Raw genomic sequence first — 17,241 nt, 5'->3', positions numbered from 1 at the left:
GAAAGAAAATGTTCTTTCTTATGTTCAACTCATTTTCATTCAAGATACCTTTTTACTAAGTTGCTTAAAGCATAGGGGAGAGGAGAATAAAAGCTAATAGGAAATAAGTCTAAGGTAAAGTTACTCCACTAAGAAGGAGCTCCTTCTTATCAAAGTATGATGAGAGTCCTGGTCAGGGAGTCAGGACGTTTGACACATCCAAAAGTTTGGTCTTTCCTGGTTACTAAGTCATCGTGTATTCTTAGGCATGTTCCTCAGAGACCCTCTTCAGCTTTCAACTCACCTAATGTTTCCTTACCTCTTTCTCTCTTTGTTTTTAATTTCAAGTAATCTCTACACCCAATGTGGGGCTTGAACTTACAACCCTGAGATCAGTCCAAGAGTCCCATGCTCTATCAACTGAGCCAGCCCGGCACCCCTCCTTACCTCTCTCTCAACTGTGCTGCAAAGATTCCCTTCTCTAAAAAAAAAAACCAAAAAACAAAAAACAAAAAATTCCCTTTTCTGAGCTTTAAGGAGAAATGAGCACGTTTAGCCTCTAATTACATGAAAGTCTGTCATTTCTTGTTACATAAAGAAATACCTTAAAAGTTATATACCTTAGTTGTCCTTCGTGTATTAAATCATGAGAAACGATAATGAATTTGGTTCACCATTATAAAATAAACTCCCTTCCGAGCTCTTTTGTCTATTTGCTCAATTCAAAATTTGAACAGTATAATCAGCTTATATTTTTGGTATTCACATAAAATTAGTACTTCATAAATATGAATCATGCTATTAACTGTGTGTATTGTAATGTTGTCTAATTACTGTCATTTGCATACTACACCACTCTTAAATAAGTCAAAAGATTAAAGGGAATTTTGGAAAGTACACTGCATATTTCTGGCTGCAGAGTCCAGCATGCTACAACCCGATCCTTTAACATATGTAACTCGATCCTGAACATATGTAGGAGAGACTTTCCACTTTCTAGCCATTCCCACCTCAGTCAAGCCTACAAACTCCAGGAGAAACTCATAAATAACCTCATGCATTAGAAAGAAGATTATGAATTTGTTTCATTTCAGACAGAATGAGGATATTTTTAAAACATTTTTAAATGTAGAGTTCTTTTTTCACATTAACTGGATTAAACTATTTTCTGTTAACATGCGAGGAAACAATGGTGGTAAGTTTTCATTTAAACATGCAAAAGCAAAAGGATCATGGAATGAAGATTATAGCTTCTGTTTAAATAATATTTGAGACAATAAATGATGTGAATCTTTGAGAATCAAAGCCATCAGAAAATATATTATTTTGCAAAGTAGCTTTGGTCCATGTTTTTAATACTTGGATTCTAAGGAGGGTTGGCTGTGATGGTGGCCATCCACTACATAAAACTCCATAACACTAATCCCACAGTAGACGGCAGGGGCAAAGCCGTTAAGAAATATGCTTGCAGAAGGGATCAACAGAACCCATCTCTTGAAAGGATATCCAGCTTTAACCATAGTAGTTTCTTCTGGAGTCAAAAAAGCATTAGTTTGTTCTTTCACAATAATTTATTCTAAACCAGGAAGCCGTTGGTGAATAGGAAAAAAAGAAAACCCAACAAAAACCCAAGAATGTTCATTGTTCTACTCAGATGGAGACTCCTCAGCGAGGAAAACAAAGAGAGTTAACGTGTACTCATTTTTAATATTTTCCAGTAGCCTTCCCTGGCCAATCTGACTTTCCAGTATTTCCCCCAAGTAAATGCTAGTGCTGCGGGCATGCTGACGGATTCACAGCAGTGGTTCTCGAAGTGTGATTTCCTGGACCAGGACCATCAGCATCATGACTAGGGAATTTGCTAGAATACCACTTGCCACTCTTACACCAGACCTACTAAATCAGAGATGCGGGTGAGGTGCCCAGGGACCCGTATTGTGACAAGTCCTCTGGGTGGTTCTGATGCTCTCTGCAGTTTGAGAACTGTCTTCAGCACACGACCTGATGCTCTCACTCCACTCATTTTTCCTTCCTGCTAACGCCATAAATCCTAGTCCTCCTCAAGGCTGGCCCAGTACCTCATCAAACATTGACAAATTCCTTACTTGAAATAGCATTTAACCTTTCCATACCACAATTAAGTGTTAGCTATATCTGATGTGATTTGAGCATGCTGTGTCTTATGCTGGCCTCTAAATTTTTTCTTACCCATGTCTGTTGTATCATTTCACCTCAATTGAAAGCCTCTTGAAGGCAGGAACTATGTCTTATTTTACTTATTTTATTTATTTTAGTACTTGCCCGTGCTCATGCCCTTTTCTTTATCCCATCAACTTCCTTGTACCTATTTTTTCAAGGTTCGGCTTAAATAGCATTTTCAATGAACTTCTCTGTGTATAGTATTTTCCTTCCTTGGAAAAACCATAACTTTATATCTTTTTTTTTTTTTGCTTCATATTACAGTCATTCATTTGCATCTTATCTCTCTCATCGTCGAAGATGGCGATAATTCTTCTAAACCACTCTTTAAGAAAAAAAAAGAAAGTAAGTAATTTAGCATGCCTCAGGGTAGACGTGTATAATTAGTTTATGTTCTCCCAATATTTATGACTCTGATTTTTGGTAATCCGACGATTTACATAGGAAGTAACTCTCACATTTCAGAGAGCTACAGATACTGTAGTTCTCCTAGGCACACTGGGGGTCTGGGACGGGGTCTGCATGCTGGAGACAATTGCTACAATTTGTGTGGTCTAATAAGCGGTCTCAGAAGATTAGACATGAAGTAATGGGAATCTGCAGGAAATCGAGCCATAAGGAAACCAGGGCGACTTGAAGCCACATTGGTAAGGAAGAAAAGAGCCTCACCCCAGGGTAAGGACCAGTAGCAGAAGGCTTAATTGTTACCATGTCGTGGTGTGAAGCCACCGTGTCGCTGCCTGAGCTAATGGGAACCTGATGCAGCCAGCTTCCTGCAACCCGCCAGTCCTGACTTCAAACACAGGCAGCCCGGCCTGTGGGACCAGGAAGGGGGGGTCACAGGTTTATTTCCTCTCCCACAAGAGGACCTCCCCGCCCCCACCCCAGCCCCCATCAGTGAAAATGAGCTTACCCCCTCACCCCACCCCTGCTGGCTGGGCCTGGGGGCCACTCCCCCTGTCTTCCCCATTTCACACTTCATTCCAACCTCTCCCCATCCCTCCATGAAAAGCCTTCCAGACTCATCTCTGTCGCCTCCAGGAGCCTCTGGGTCTGCTGGCAGACACAGGAGTGGGGGACAGTTCACAGGTCACTTGCCAGCAAATCCCCGGGGGCCAGGGGGGGAGCACACAGCAGGTCCGCACGCGCCTGCAGTGACTTGGGGCCTGGAGAATGTGCTCGATGCCAGCAGGGAAACCGCTTGGGGGGGCCCTGAGCCCAGGGGTCTGGCTCTCCAGTGCCTTCCCCAACCCCCTATTTTTCACTTGTTTTGCCACTGGCCCTTAATGAGAAAATGCCAAAGTAGCAGGCACAGAATCCAGCCGCTTGGGTGACTGGAGAAGGGTTTACAGTCCCCGGTGTTTGGGGTCAGCCCCAAGCCCCAAGGCAGCCGAGCAGGAGGGGCCGGCCTTCTGGAACTCTCAGCTTCCCGGGCTCAGGGACTCGGATTCCCAAAGGCAGCCTTGGTGTTTTGCCTTTGCTGAGATTTCTAAAGTTCCCTTTTTTCTTTTTACGTCCCTTATCGACGTGTAAACTCCACACGAGGGTGAAAAGGTAGGTGTTTAAGACGGACTGCAACAGCTGGGATAAACTGCCTCTTAAAAGGCTGTCTTAATGCAATGCATCTCTTTATATTTGGGGCATTTGTAAGCAGAATGGGAATGAAACCCGAGAAGATTATGTGATAACCAGACTATATCCTGTCAAGAGAGAGAGTGTTTCTCCAATAACACGAAGATGAGCTTCTAGATAGGCCGCCAAGATAGCCACCTTCCGCCCAGCGTCTCCCATCGTAAATCTGCATTCTTACTTGGGTTGTTTTTTTTTTTTTTTTTTTTAAGATTTTTTAGGATAGAGCTCATTTCCCTGGAGAGACAGGCCTAAGGAAAGATCTGGAATTCCTCCAGTTAAAAAAAGCCCACCATTCTGCTTAATCAACATTTGCTCCATCAGAATCAATATCCTGCAGAGGGTGGTTTTCATTGTTCTAATGTCTGTTTGCAGGTGACAGAGCAAAGATTCGGTTGCTGATAAAGATTTGCTGAAAAGGAAAAGAAAATATTCCTCAGAATAGCAAACAAGCCTCCAAAACTCTCCTTTTACAAATGAGCTTCCTTTTGTGAGATACTCTGCCTGCTTTTGCACACTCAAGAAATTTCCGTAACCTGACAACACGTCTCTTCCCAGAGCGATCTATTATTTCTCCCTGACGGGGCTCAGGCCTTTACTATGCATCTAATAAGTTGTTGGTCCTCTTCACACCTTAATTTCTTTAGCTTTAATACTCGTTCCCTACCCTGCAGTTTGCAAATGAAAAATAGTGTGTGCGAAATTACCTCTCCCATGCTGGACATGCAACAAGTTCCCTGCTCTATTGGATTTATCCACAGAATGGAGAGGAGGTGCACAGGCTTTAGAATCTGAACGGGGTTCAAATTCTGGCTGCCTTCCTTTTCATGAGGTGTCCCCTGACAAATCCCTTCGCCTGGCGTCTTCCCTTAATCTCAGTCTCCTCATCTATAAAGAGAGGATAAAGATATCTCTCCTCATTTCAGAAAGGCTGATGAGAGCCTAAGGAACAATGTAAGTCTTGTAATAGGCATCTGTATATTTATAAACTGTAAAGCACATAAATCTTGTTAATTATAATCATTAGTTTCCTCACAATTGAACACAATACATTGAACACTGCTGAAACCACAAACATACTGCAGAGATCAAAGAAAAATATTTCTTAGAAAGCAATTCTATTGCTATCTGGTTCTAGTTTTGATTGGTTTTCTTGAAATTTTTACTCCTTCTGGGGAAGGCTTTTCTAGAGAAGTTGTGCCAACTGAGATGATCAAAGCACGTGCTCTTGAGCTACAGGGAAGAGATCCAGAAAAGGAAGGTCTCTTGAAGTTCAAAATATATGGACACCCAAATAATTTATGAAACTCCATTAATTAACTTGTGTTCATGGCACTCATCTTTCTCTGGGCTCCCTTGGCTTCCTGAAAGAGACTATGGCACTCTGGGGTCCAGCGTAGGTGGAACAGCTGGAGATCCTCGCAGCCTCCTGGTGTCACAGCTTATCAGTGTTGACGGATAGAATACATAAGGCCCTGCCTGCCTCGCTGACCAAACAGAAAACACACTTCTCGATTTCTACCGGGCTCTTCTCTTCTTGCCAAGGAAAGAGCAATTCCATTTATGACACTGAAGAAGGACACGATCAATGCATTAATGTCAATGGGCAAATTCCAGCCCTGGACCTCACTAACCTAATTACTTACTCGATTCTTAGGAGCTGCAAAGCCTAACACAGTCAACTTTTGATCATCTTCAAAAGAAATGGCATAGCTTTTATGAAAATCGTAGGCACACAGGCCCCTTTTTTCGATTTCACTGGAAAGGGAGAAGTCTGAACAATCTGTGAATTGAAGACTGCACATATTCGATACAACAAATACAGATGATATTAATGGGATACACGCACACCCCACAACCCATGGTTAATGATTTTAAAAGAAGCTAATCTCTGTAAATTTTGACTTGGGGTTAAATAGTTCAAATTTCCAAGTACGTATAATGTATGTGACAAGGGTTTAGTGGAACGTATTGCTTTTGTTAAGTTCGTTTACATCTCAAATGAGAAAATAAGCATGCGTAACCCTGAAGAAGTCTGAGTGCACTTTCTCATAAGGTTAGTGAGTAAAAAATCAGTGCATCCACTTATCGTTCATTCCGTAAGTATTTAGTGAGCGCTTACAGTATACCAAGTGCTGTGCGTGTACAGACTTGGTCCGAGCCCTCAGCATTGGCCTACTGATATTACGACAGCATGTGCAGCCTCACTCCTTTTGGTCTAAGGAAAGAGAGACTAGTATTAAAAAAAATTATCTTCACACTCATGTAACTTGCACCTTACATTGGGCCAATAGGTAGGAACGAGTCTACTCTGTCACTCGTCAAAAGCAAATCTAAGGCTGTCAGAGCAGCAGCCTGCCATAACCATTAAGAGCACAGGCTCTGGAGTCAAACTGTCTGGGTTGAATATTGGCCTCCACTCTCTAGTTGTGTGCTCTTTGGCAAGATACTTGATCTCCCTGTAAATCTGTGAAGTAGGAGCCATATTAATACCCCCCTCATAGGGCTATTTTAATGATTAAGTCAAAACATATAAAGCGGTTAGAACAGTGCCTGGAAAAGAGCAGGTGCTCAATAAATGCTAGCAATTGTTATTCATATCTGACCTCATCTCCTGTCAGGGCTCCACACACAGCCTGGGGTCCAGGCAGGATTACTTCCATCCTTGACATCTGCCCAATTTCCCTCATCTGCCGTCTCCCTACAACTCCTCCATGCTTGTACATGTGGTATTCCATCAGCCGGGGGAACCTTAGTGTGTCTTTTGTTCCCAGCAAAAGACCTTTCTTGTGTTCTCCAAGACTCAGCTCAAGCTCACTTCCTCTGGGAAAGTCTCCTTACCCTGACTGCCAGCGGTTGGGTGCCCCTCTGCTCTGCGCAACAAACAGCTGTGCATAATTCTAATTCTCTGATGCACGCTGGACTTGAAGTGCTTGTGTGTTCCATCCCACCAGATGGGGGCTGCTGTGAAGCCGTAGGAGAGACTCAGTCAATGTTTGTTAAATGAACAAATGAGGGGCCAGCTGGGGGCTAAGTCAGTTGAGCATCCGACTCTTGAGTTTGGCTCAGGTCATGATCTCAGTGTTGCGGGATGGGGCCCCGCGTCGGGCTCCACACTCAGTTTGGAGTTGGCTTGAGCTTCTCTCCCTCTGCCTCCCCCTGCTTGCGCACTCTGTCTCTCTCAAATAAATAAATCGATCTTTTTAAAAAATGAGCAAATGAATTAGTAAGTAAGCTGATGGAGGAAGGAAGGGAGGGAAGAAGAGAGCAAGGGAGGAAGGAAGGACAATAACTTAATCGAGACCTTGTAACATTTGGAGCAGGCAGTGAGATAAGCTCCCTGAAAACCTCGGAGCCTGATGATTATTGCCTCCTCCAGACTACAGTGCTCTGCTGTTGGCCTGAAGACATAAGGCAACCAGAGATAGAGCTAAAAACAGAAAGTAGCTAACTTTTTATATGGCTTTACCCTCCACGAACTCTGACCACACCAGAGACCTACAGGCAGTCTTAAGATAGCATCTGCACCAACCCTCTGTCTTTAAGCACATGAATCCCTGCATTTCTCAGGAGGGATGGTTACCCTTCGCTTTTTTCAAGTCTGGAAAGTGCACATTTCCCCTTGGTTAGCACTTGCTTTGGGATACTCCTCAACAGAAGTGACCTTTCTTAAGGTGCAATTTAAGCCCATGATTGCTGTCCTCAAAATTAGTTCACTTCCCAATTTCTGGTTCACCAACAGTACAACATTTTGATGAGCTGTTCACACTCCCAACCAAAAAAAAAAAAAAAAAAAAAACACAGAAACAAAAAACCCCAAAAAACTTCCCAACACCAAAGACCCCAGGCATGTCAACATTTTCTAAACACTCACGTGCCAAGAGGGGAGAGGGGAAATACTCTGTTTGAATATCATATGGACTAGAGGTCTACGATAAAACAAAAATCACTGAGAACTCGTTCACTGAGATCTCTGAAAAGGGCAAGCATTGTGCTCATTGGCATAGAAATTTCAACTAGCAAGAGCTTTTAATTTCCCCAATCTGAATAGAAACAATTAAATGTTAGAAAAACAAAGTATAGTTTTTCAAGTTTCAAAACTGAGATCTCCATATCCTCTTATTTTCCTCTCTTACCTTTCTTCGTCTCCCTCATGTGAACTCGCTTGGGGCGTGTAATGAGCTATACCCATATCTTGATGTCTGCGGCCCAGGGCGATCTGCTTCCATTTTCAGGAATAAGACTTTCTGATCACTGTCCTTAAAATAGGTTCATTCTCATACTTGCTTATTCATTCAGTAATTATTTATTGACCTAGGGCAGACATTCAACTAAGCAAAGGGGGATAAAATACAAAAGCACAATCTGCCCTGTGCCCTGGGAAAGTTTTGACTAGTTGGTGATTTCCTGGTGGGAGACGATTTGCATGTATGTGCCTACCTTTAAATGAAAAGAGTACTTTTGAAAAAGTTTCACAAGACTTGAATTTTTAATAAAATTTAATTTTTGGCAAAACGAGACGCTCCCACTCCGTGGCATTGTATCTAGAATATAGCAGGTGCTCTGTAAACATCCTTTTTTTTTCTACCTTTGAAAATCAAGTCCTGTTTAAGAAGAATTTGGGGTCTCGATATTTCTGGCAAAGCATGAAATCTTACTTCTCTGAGAAGCTGTCTAGTGGAATATAAAACCATGGTCTTTATGGGCAGCCTGGGTGGCTCAGCGGTTCAGCGCTGCCTTCAGCCCAGGGTGTGATCCTGGAGACCGGGTTCGAGTCCCACGTCGGGCTCCCTGCATGGAGCCTGCTTCTCCCTCTGCCTGTGTCTCTGCCTCTCTCTCTCTCTCTCTCATGAATAAATAAATAAAATCTTTAACAAATAAAATAAAACCATGGCCTTTGGAGATGGCCTCATCTGGCTTCTGCACAGGTTCTCTCTGCCACTCAGTAAAGCAGTGATGGCAAGAAAGTTGCTCAAGCACTCTCAACCTTATGCTCCTCGTCGGAAAAATCGGAGAAGTAGTACATCTCACGTTGAGATGTAAGATTACTGGAGATAATGTATTTAAAGCCATTTTCACAAGAGCCTGGCATCAACAGTAGGTATTATTTACTGTCAATAATTAGCAGCCCCAATTTATCTGCTTTGGGGGATCAGCTTATTTATAAAAAGAGATTTTCTTAAGACAAAACATGCCTATGATTTGCAACGAAACAGCAAATCCAGAGTGGAAGACCGTGGAGTTCTGGCAACTTGGTCATTTTTCAAGATGTGTATTAAGAAGGCCACCTGTCCCCCAGGAGTCCTGTCCTGCCCTACAGAAGGAGTTTGTACCACCACCTGCCCATGTACACTCTTCCCAAGTGATGGAACCAAATCCTGCTCTAACTTCCTCATCCAAGTGGTTCATCAGGCCTGCACTAGAATGGACGCTCTTTCAGGTTCTCATGCCTTCTCTCTTTGTTCATCTGTCCTCCCAGACCACCGCCTTGGGAGTATAGCTTCTGGGCCCGGCGTACCCCCCGGCTAGACCTGCCCCAGGGAGATCTGTACTGCACTGCCAGGTACTCCGGGCAAGCGCCATGCGGGCACCCCCACCTGCCTCTGTGTGTCCTCTCTGGGTTCCTGTTTGCATTCAGCTGCATGAATCAGGCGCCCAGGATGCACGACAGCCCAGCACACAGAAGACAAGGCATTTGATTTCACAAGGCCTGTGGTTGAGGGAAGCCAAGTACCTCCCCCACCCCCTGGCCAATAAATAAAATCACCTTTGGAAAACCTTTAAAACTGTAGTTCTTAAATCTCAGGGAGTCTTGGACTCTTGAAAAATCTGTTAAATACACAGAGCTGGCTTCCCGGGGCTGTGGAACATAGAACGCTTTTGCATATACATTTTTTTTAAGTTTTATTTATTTATTCATGAAAGACACAGAGAGAGAGAGAGAGAGAAAGAGGCAGAGACACAGGCAGGGGGAGAAGCAGGCTCCATGCAGGGAGCCCAACAAGGGACTCGATCCCGGGTCTCCAGGATCAGGCCCTGGGCCGAAGGCCGCGCTAAACCGCTGAACCATCCGGGCTGCCCACGTATAAATTTTTAATACAGTTTCAGAGGATTCACAGACTCCCTGCAGTCCTTCCATGCACCCTTTGGGGTAACCCCCTAATCTAGGAGAATACCAAATAGAATCCCAAATAGAGCTCAGGATTCTAATTGTCTCTTTCTTGTGAATCTCAAGAAAGCCACCAAAGTGGTGAGCCCCTAAAGAATTCAAACAGGGAGTGGGATCCTGCGCAGCCGACTGTCTCTGTTCTGGGTGTCCCTCTCTTTTACAGAGGGGTGATCATTCATCCCACTGGGGACATCCTGGCGGGGGTTTCCTCAGGCCCAGACCTGGTGCCAACTCCAGAAGCTTCTGCGTCCAAGAACAGGCGCGTTGTGCAGAAAGCACACGGCCTTACAGTCAGCGGGGCCCTTTGGTGAGCAGTTGCTCGGGGCATTTTCTAGCCAGACTCAGAACTGATGTGCAAACCCAAAGATTAGGGCGCGCCGGGCAGCCTCGAGGGTTGTTTTCTGTCTGGTTCAAGGGAAGCCGCTGGAGGAATTTTTTGCCTCCAGCCTCTCGCTGAGTGACAGGAAAAGAAAAAAAGGATCATTTGAAGGCTCCCCCCATTCAAACGGCGCGGACAGAATGCCAGGCCCTCGCTGCCCCGGAGAAAGCCGCTCTGGTGCCAGCTTAGGAACAAATGTGTCCCCACTGTCTCCTGGAAAGGCCTTCCCCTCCCCTGCTGAGGGGTGGATTTCAAAGCAGCTGACTTCTCGCCCTTTTTTTTTTTTTTTTTTTGCTAGGACTGCAAGTGCTCCCGTTTCAATTCTGAACCCCCCCCCCCCGCCCCGTTTCCGCGCTTGCCCGAGCACAGCCTCCCTCCCGGGCCCACGGCGTCCTGCGGGCTCCCGCGGCGAGCAGGCGGAGCGGGCGGAGGGCTGGCGGCCGACCCGAAGGCGGCGGGCAGAGCCACCCAGGCCCCTTCGGGGTGCGCCCGCGCGGCTGCCGCTGCGGCTGCCGGCCCCTGCCCTGCCCTGCCCCGGCGCCCCGCCGCGGGGGGCGTGCACCTGCCGGCCGCCGCCTCTGCGCCCCCTCCGCGCGGGGAGACGCCGCGGGTTCGCGGCCCGGGGCCGCCGGCAGCTGCCCGCCCTCCCACCTCGTCCTCGGGAGGCCGGCGGTGCGCGAAGGAGGTGCCGGTTCCCACAGCTCTGATCTCACTCGGCTGAAATTCAATCTCCGTGTGACCGACGTCAGCCCGCGCTCCCGGCCCCTCCGCCCCCGCCCCTGCGGACGGACCCGCGGAGCCGGTGGGCTGGCCTTGGCGGGGGGGGGCTCCCCTGCAGCCCGGCCGCCCCCACCCCCCCAGGAGGAGCCACCCTGTACCTGCAGCCCGGCCCCCCCAACCCCCAGGAGGAGCCACCCTGTACCTGCAGCCCGGCCCCCCCACCCCCCCCAGGAGGAGCCACCCTGTACCTGCAGCCCGGCCCCCCCACCCCCCAGGAGGAGCCACCCTGTACCTGCAGCCCGGCCCCCCCACCCCCCCCAGGAGGAGCCACCCTGTACCTGCAGCCCGGCCCCCCCACCCCCCAGGAGGAGCCACCCTGTACCTGCAGCCCGGCCGCCCCCTCCCCACCCCCCCAGGAGGGCCACCCTATACCTGCAGCTCGGCCCTCCCCACCCCCCCAGGAGGAGCCACCCTGTACCTGCAGCCCGCCCCCCCCCCACCCCCAGGAGGAGCCACCCTGTACCTGCAGCCCGGCCGCCCCCACCCCCCCAGGAGGAGCCACCCTGTACCTGCAGCCCGGCCCCCCCACCCCCCCCAGGAGGAGCCACCCTGTACCTGCAGCCCGGCCCCCCCACCCCCCAGGAGGAGCCACCCTGTACCTGCAGCCCGGCCGCCCCCTCCCCACCCCCCCAGGAGGGCCACCCTGTACCTGCAGCCCGGCCGCCCCCACCCCCGCCCAGGAGGAGCCACCCTGTACCTGCAGCCCGGCCGCCCCCACCCCCCCCAGGAGGAGCCACCCTGTACCTGCAGCCCGGCCCCCCCACCCCCCAGGAGGAGCCACCCTGTACCTGCAGCCCGGCCGCCCCCTCCCCACCCCCCCCAGGAGGGCCACCCTGTACCTGCAGCTCGGCCCTCCCCACCCCCCCAGGAGGAGCCACCCTGTACCTGCAGCCCGGCCGCCCCCACCCCCCCAGGAGGAGCCACCCTGTACCTGCAGCCCGGCCCCCCCCCCACCCCCCAGGAGGAGCCACCCTGTACCTGCAGCCCGGCCCCCCCCCACCCCCCAGGAGGAGCCACCCTGTACCTGCAGCCCGGCCCCCCCCCACCCCCCAGGAGGAGCCACCCTGTACCTGCAGCCCGGCCCCCCCACCCCCCCAGGAGGAGCCACCCTGTACCTGCAGCCCGGCCCCCCCCCACCCCCAGGAGGAGCCACCCTGTACCTGCAGCCCGGCCCCCCCCCACCCCCAGGAGGAGCCACCCTGTACCTGCAGCCCGGCCCCCCCCACCCCCCAGGAGGAGCCACCCTGTACCTGCAGCTCGGCAGCCTCGCTGGGGGCGCGGGAGTTATCGCCGCAGAAAAGAGGCAGCTGAGCCCGGGGAGGCAGAGAACCCGAAACAGATGTGAAAGCCATCAGGCTGAGCCTCCCGTGCATCTTCAAGGCCCGGAAAGATTTATGGGCCCTTTTAACCCTCTTTTAACGGAGGGGGAGCCGGGCTGCTTTTAGAGCGAGGGAACCAGCCTGGCAGTCACAGGCGCAGATCGCCGGAGCCACGGGGTCTGTGAACCCTTAGCTTCCTTTCTTCACCCTCTGTCCCCGCACCCTGATCCCTTAGCCTCCGCATTTCATGGGGACAACCCCACCACAACCCCTTCATATCGTCCCAACCCCAGGTGGCCCCAAGCGACCAGTGCCTTGGACCCTAAACGGCGTTCAGGTTCCGTGTGCGTCTCTATCCTGAGCAGGGAAATCATAAACCTCTTTTAGAAAAGGTGGAGATTGCAAGGGGCCAGCGCTGGCCAGGGAGGCAGTGGCCCTGGCATCCCCCCCCCCCCCTTTAATTGTCACGTAATCACATTATACTGGATCAAGCGCACTTTCTTTTGATGGAGAAGGCTTTGAACTTTGCTTTGCACTTCCTGCAAGAAGAGGATTTCTACCTCGGGGCAGAGAGTCACAGGAAGGCAGAAGTTTGCGGGCACCTTTTACAAGCCTTATGAAGCTAAAGGGAAGGGGTTTATAAAGGCGTCCTAATTAGGAATGATGTGTCAAGGCAAGCAAGCGCCTCCTGAACCTGACCCTGCCCCTCTCTGCACAGGCGGCCTCGGGAACATTCTTCAGCACGGGGCCACCAAGCTATTTTCCAGGCAAAGAAGCCCGCTGACCTTTCAGTCCTTCATTCACTGTACTGCACACAGTGGGAAGAGTGACAGGCAAAGTCACACCTTTGTATTTTGCTTATTTTTACTATTACTTTTTTTTTTTTTTTTTAAGAGCAACACAATTTACATGAAAGGATCTCTCTTGGGTAATCACACACCGCCTTGCTTATCTTGATATATGGATAAGAACAGGCAGGTGATGCTGGAAAGTGTTTCCCTCACCTCCTCCAGACTCCCAGAGTCTGGGTCGTGCTATCCTGGAACGCCAAAATTTAATGTCCTACATAGGAAGAAAGACACTCTATTTGAACACAATCTTTTGGGAGCAAGTTTAGAGACTCCTGGGTCTCTGTTTCCCAACCCACCTCCCTTCTCTTTCTTGGGAAGAGAGGTGGAGATGACCAGAGTAAGAGAAATCTTGAGCATTAGCAATTCTTTTTTTTTTTTTTAACTTATTCTGCGCACAGGCTGCATCATGAAGGGAGGTGCCATGGAATAAAGAAACATGGTGCTGGAGGAGGAGATTTTTCCCTGCCCAGAGAAGAGGAAGATTCCTACAGCCAGGCTCAGAAATAATAGTCTGCCTGAGTCCTGAGAAAACTGCCCAAAATGTTAACACATCAATCTTAAGGAAACAAGCCTGGCTTTTACCGACTTAATTTCATATAATTATTTCAGAGTTTGAGTCTTTACAAGAAAGAGGGAGTGGAGGAAAAAGATCAGAAAATTGAAGGGGATGAGCAGAAGAGGAATGAGATTTTCTTTGTTTTGAAGATTCCCGTTCCACACCCCCCCATCCTACCCCGCCCCCCAGCCCCACGCCCAGGGCTCCTGTCTATGCTTTCATCTTTTGGGAGCAAATGCACAGCACATTCAACAGCATATGGAATAGCTCGGAAGGTACTGATTTCAACTCAGGTCTATTTTTTTTTTAAGATTTATTTATTTATTTATTTATTTATTTATTTATTCATGATAGACACACAGAGAGAGAGACAGAGACACAGGCAGAGGGAGAAGCAGGCTCCACACCAGGAGCATGAGGCGGGACTCAATCCCGGGGCCTCCAGGATCGCGCCCTGGGCCAAAGGCAGGCACTAAACCGCTGAGCCACCAGGGATCCCCAACTCAGGTCTATTTTTAAGGGGCACCTGGATAAAGCTTTCTCTTGGGTCTCAGGTCCTAGAAATCAATGTGCAGTGAAATGAGGCTAGAAGACCTGCCCATCCCTCCTAACTCCTGCCTACTAAGGTATAGTGCGGTTGGTCCAAGTCATTAAGCTGCTTACCACTCATCAAATCCCACTCTCTGCCCATTTGAATTCGAGCTACCTTCAAAGTCAGTTTAAATCCTAAAGCATCCAGGAAGCCTCCCCCAATCACTTCAGCCTATATTAATCATTCCCCTCTTGGACGGCTTACAGGGTCCCGATTACACCTCTAGAATGGAGGTAATAATACAGGCACACCTCCGAGATAGTGAGTTCGGTTCCAGATGATCTCAATAAAGTGAGTATCATAATGAAGTGCATAATGTAAATGAAATGTAAAAGTTACGTTTACACTGTACCATAATCTATTAAGTGTATGATAGCATTATGTCTACAACAATAATATATATATATGTATATATATCTTAATTTAAAAATACTTCATTGCTGAAAAAATACTAACCGTCATCTGAGGTCTCAGTGAGTCATAATCCCTGATCACAGAGCTCCATAACATATACAATGATGAAAGAGTTTGAAATATTGCAAGAATTACTGAAATGTGACACAGGCACATGAAGTGAACAAATACTGCTGGAAAAATGTCACCAATAGACTTGACGTAGGGTCGCCACAAACCTTCAGTTTGCAAGAAAAAACAAAACCACAATATGTGCGAAGTGCAATAAAGCCAACCACAATACAATGAGATATGCCTGTCCCCCACTGCCCAACTCGAAGGGTTGTATTTAGGAAAACACTTTGAAAGGTTAAAAGTGCTGCTATACAAATGAAAGGTATTATCCTTACAATAATAAAGTTTAACTATGATCAGTACCCTGTAAGTATTTCATTAATTTTAACTATTGCTAGTCTTCACATAAGAGTCAGACACATTTGGTAGGTAAGCAAAAAACTTAAACATTATCTAGATGATTTACAAATGCATATTGCAAAAAAAATAAAAATAAAGAAAATGCATATTGCAAAGCCCCATCCTCCAGAAACTCTGATTCAGTAGGTGTAGAGTCTTCCCAGGAATCTGCATTTTAAATAAGCCCCTTGGAGAGTGGAAGACAGATCAGCAACCCAACTTTGAGAAACACTTCATTTTGCAAAATGGGGACATTTCTCAACCTCCCACTTCCTAACCATGCCCATGCTCCCACTGGGCCTGGGTGTGAGAAGAGAGCACATTACTTTCACATCCCTTCATCAATATTTCAGAATCTACGACATGAAGTACTGGAAAGAAATAAAGCAGAATGGGGGATTATGTAGATGGGTTTGGTTTCCCTTTAATGATGAGAAAAATGCATGTCTGCTCTGAGCAGATGATAAATTGATCCAGAAAATGTTGCACAAGTGTTCTTTGCTAAGCTGCAGGGTCAAAGTCAACAATATAAAAGAAAATATACCTCTGTTTAGTTGAAAAGGACTTACGTTCAAGGCATTGCACAATGGGGCTGGTATGGGTTACACTCTGTCAAATGGCCCTGTTCATTTACTCAGCTTTCCATAGAACTGTGACAAAAGAGGACAATGAGAGAGAGAGAGAGATCTAGCTCTTGTGCTTGCAGTTTGTTTTTGCACCTGTGGTTTTTTGTTTTTGTGTTTTTTTTTTAATGACAATAGTTTGAGAGCATCATGATAATATTTCTAAAGATAATCAGTGACAGAGTTCACAAGTGAAGTTAGGATAATGAAATGGAGGACCTCTCCTAAAAAGAATCCCTTTTCAGGAAAGAGTATCTACTCTAGAATTAAGTGAAAACAAAGAATGAAACTGAGGAAGAAGTTTCTAGAGGTGGCTCCTAGAAATCTAAGAGTAACTATTTTAAAAAGATTTATTTGAGAGAGAGAGAGAGAGAGCACATGGGGGAAGGGGCAGAGGGAGAGAGAGAAGCAGAAGCAGACTTCCCTATGAGCAGGGAGCCCGACATGGGGCCCCATCCCAGGACCCCAAGATCACAACCTGAGCCGAAATCAAGAGCCAACTGTTCAACCAACTGAGCCACCCAGGCACCCTTCTAAGAGTGACTCTTTACCAATGTTAAACTCCTTTGTCTTGCAACTTTCCATTTCTAAAATCAGAAAAAAAAAAAAATTAAAAAGAAAACAAAAACAAAACAAAACAAAAAAAGAACTCACAATCTATTCACTTTACTCATAGAAAACTCTCAGGTCCATCTTCACTACCTCCACCCACATGGGAGCACATGCACATATGCGAGTGTGCATATTGGGTTTCTGTGCTCACAGTAAACACCGAGAATTAGAAAATCAGGGTAGAAGCATTTCTGAAGTCGGGTACATCGATAACCAGAAGTGGCAGGTAATGGCCTGATAAAAATCAGGAAGACAGTCTATTGAAAAGTTTACAAGATAACTTCAGAATCACCAAAATCTAGGACCCTTCGGTGTTTCTGGCAAGCTTGGCACAGGAGTGAGGAAAATCCTTTCCTGACTCTGAATCCTCCCCTTCACCGTCTTTTCTGAGTGACCAAAGAGGGGTGTGTGACCATCTGGCCAACTCTGTACTCCTGCCTTGGCGAAATGTGCGAAACTCAGCCCTTTACATTCCTTGCTCAAAACCAAGTGCTTCTATGGGCTCATTGAAAAAGGCAATACCGCCAAGTGTCATGACTTAAAACAGGGAAAAAAACCCAGTAAAACCCCAAACCAAAAAAAAAAAAAAAGAAAAAAGAAAAAAAAGGCCAAAGGCCTCCTGGGCTCCTGTGTGCAACAGCAGAGTACAAAACCTTTGTTCACTGCAATGATGCCAACACCTCAAG

At 47.4% G+C, this 17,241-nt stretch overlaps 2 long non-coding RNA genes across 2 annotated transcripts in view; both read right to left on the bottom strand.

Annotated features, from left to right (window-relative positions):
* The window catches only part of LOC144300451 (uncharacterized), an 87,382-nt gene that overhangs the window by 18,143 nt on the left and 51,998 nt on the right, over positions 1-17,241 (bottom strand). The gene's annotated exons all lie outside the window — the stretch shown is intronic.
* LOC144300189 (uncharacterized) lies at positions 9,686-12,712 on the bottom strand. The gene is made up of 2 exons (XR_013366777.1): positions 12,386-12,712; positions 9,686-10,429 (listed from the first exon to the last, which is right to left on the bottom strand). It is a non-coding gene; the product is annotated as an uncharacterized LOC144300189 (long non-coding RNA).

This window comes from Canis aureus, chromosome 28 (genome assembly GCF_053574225.1).
Source record: "Canis aureus isolate CA01 chromosome 28, VMU_Caureus_v.1.0, whole genome shotgun sequence".
NCBI classification, from domain to species: domain Eukaryota; kingdom Metazoa; phylum Chordata; class Mammalia; order Carnivora; family Canidae; genus Canis; species Canis aureus.
The sequence above is the reverse complement of the archived record's forward strand: the minus strand, read 5'-3'. Positions and strand labels throughout refer to the sequence as shown.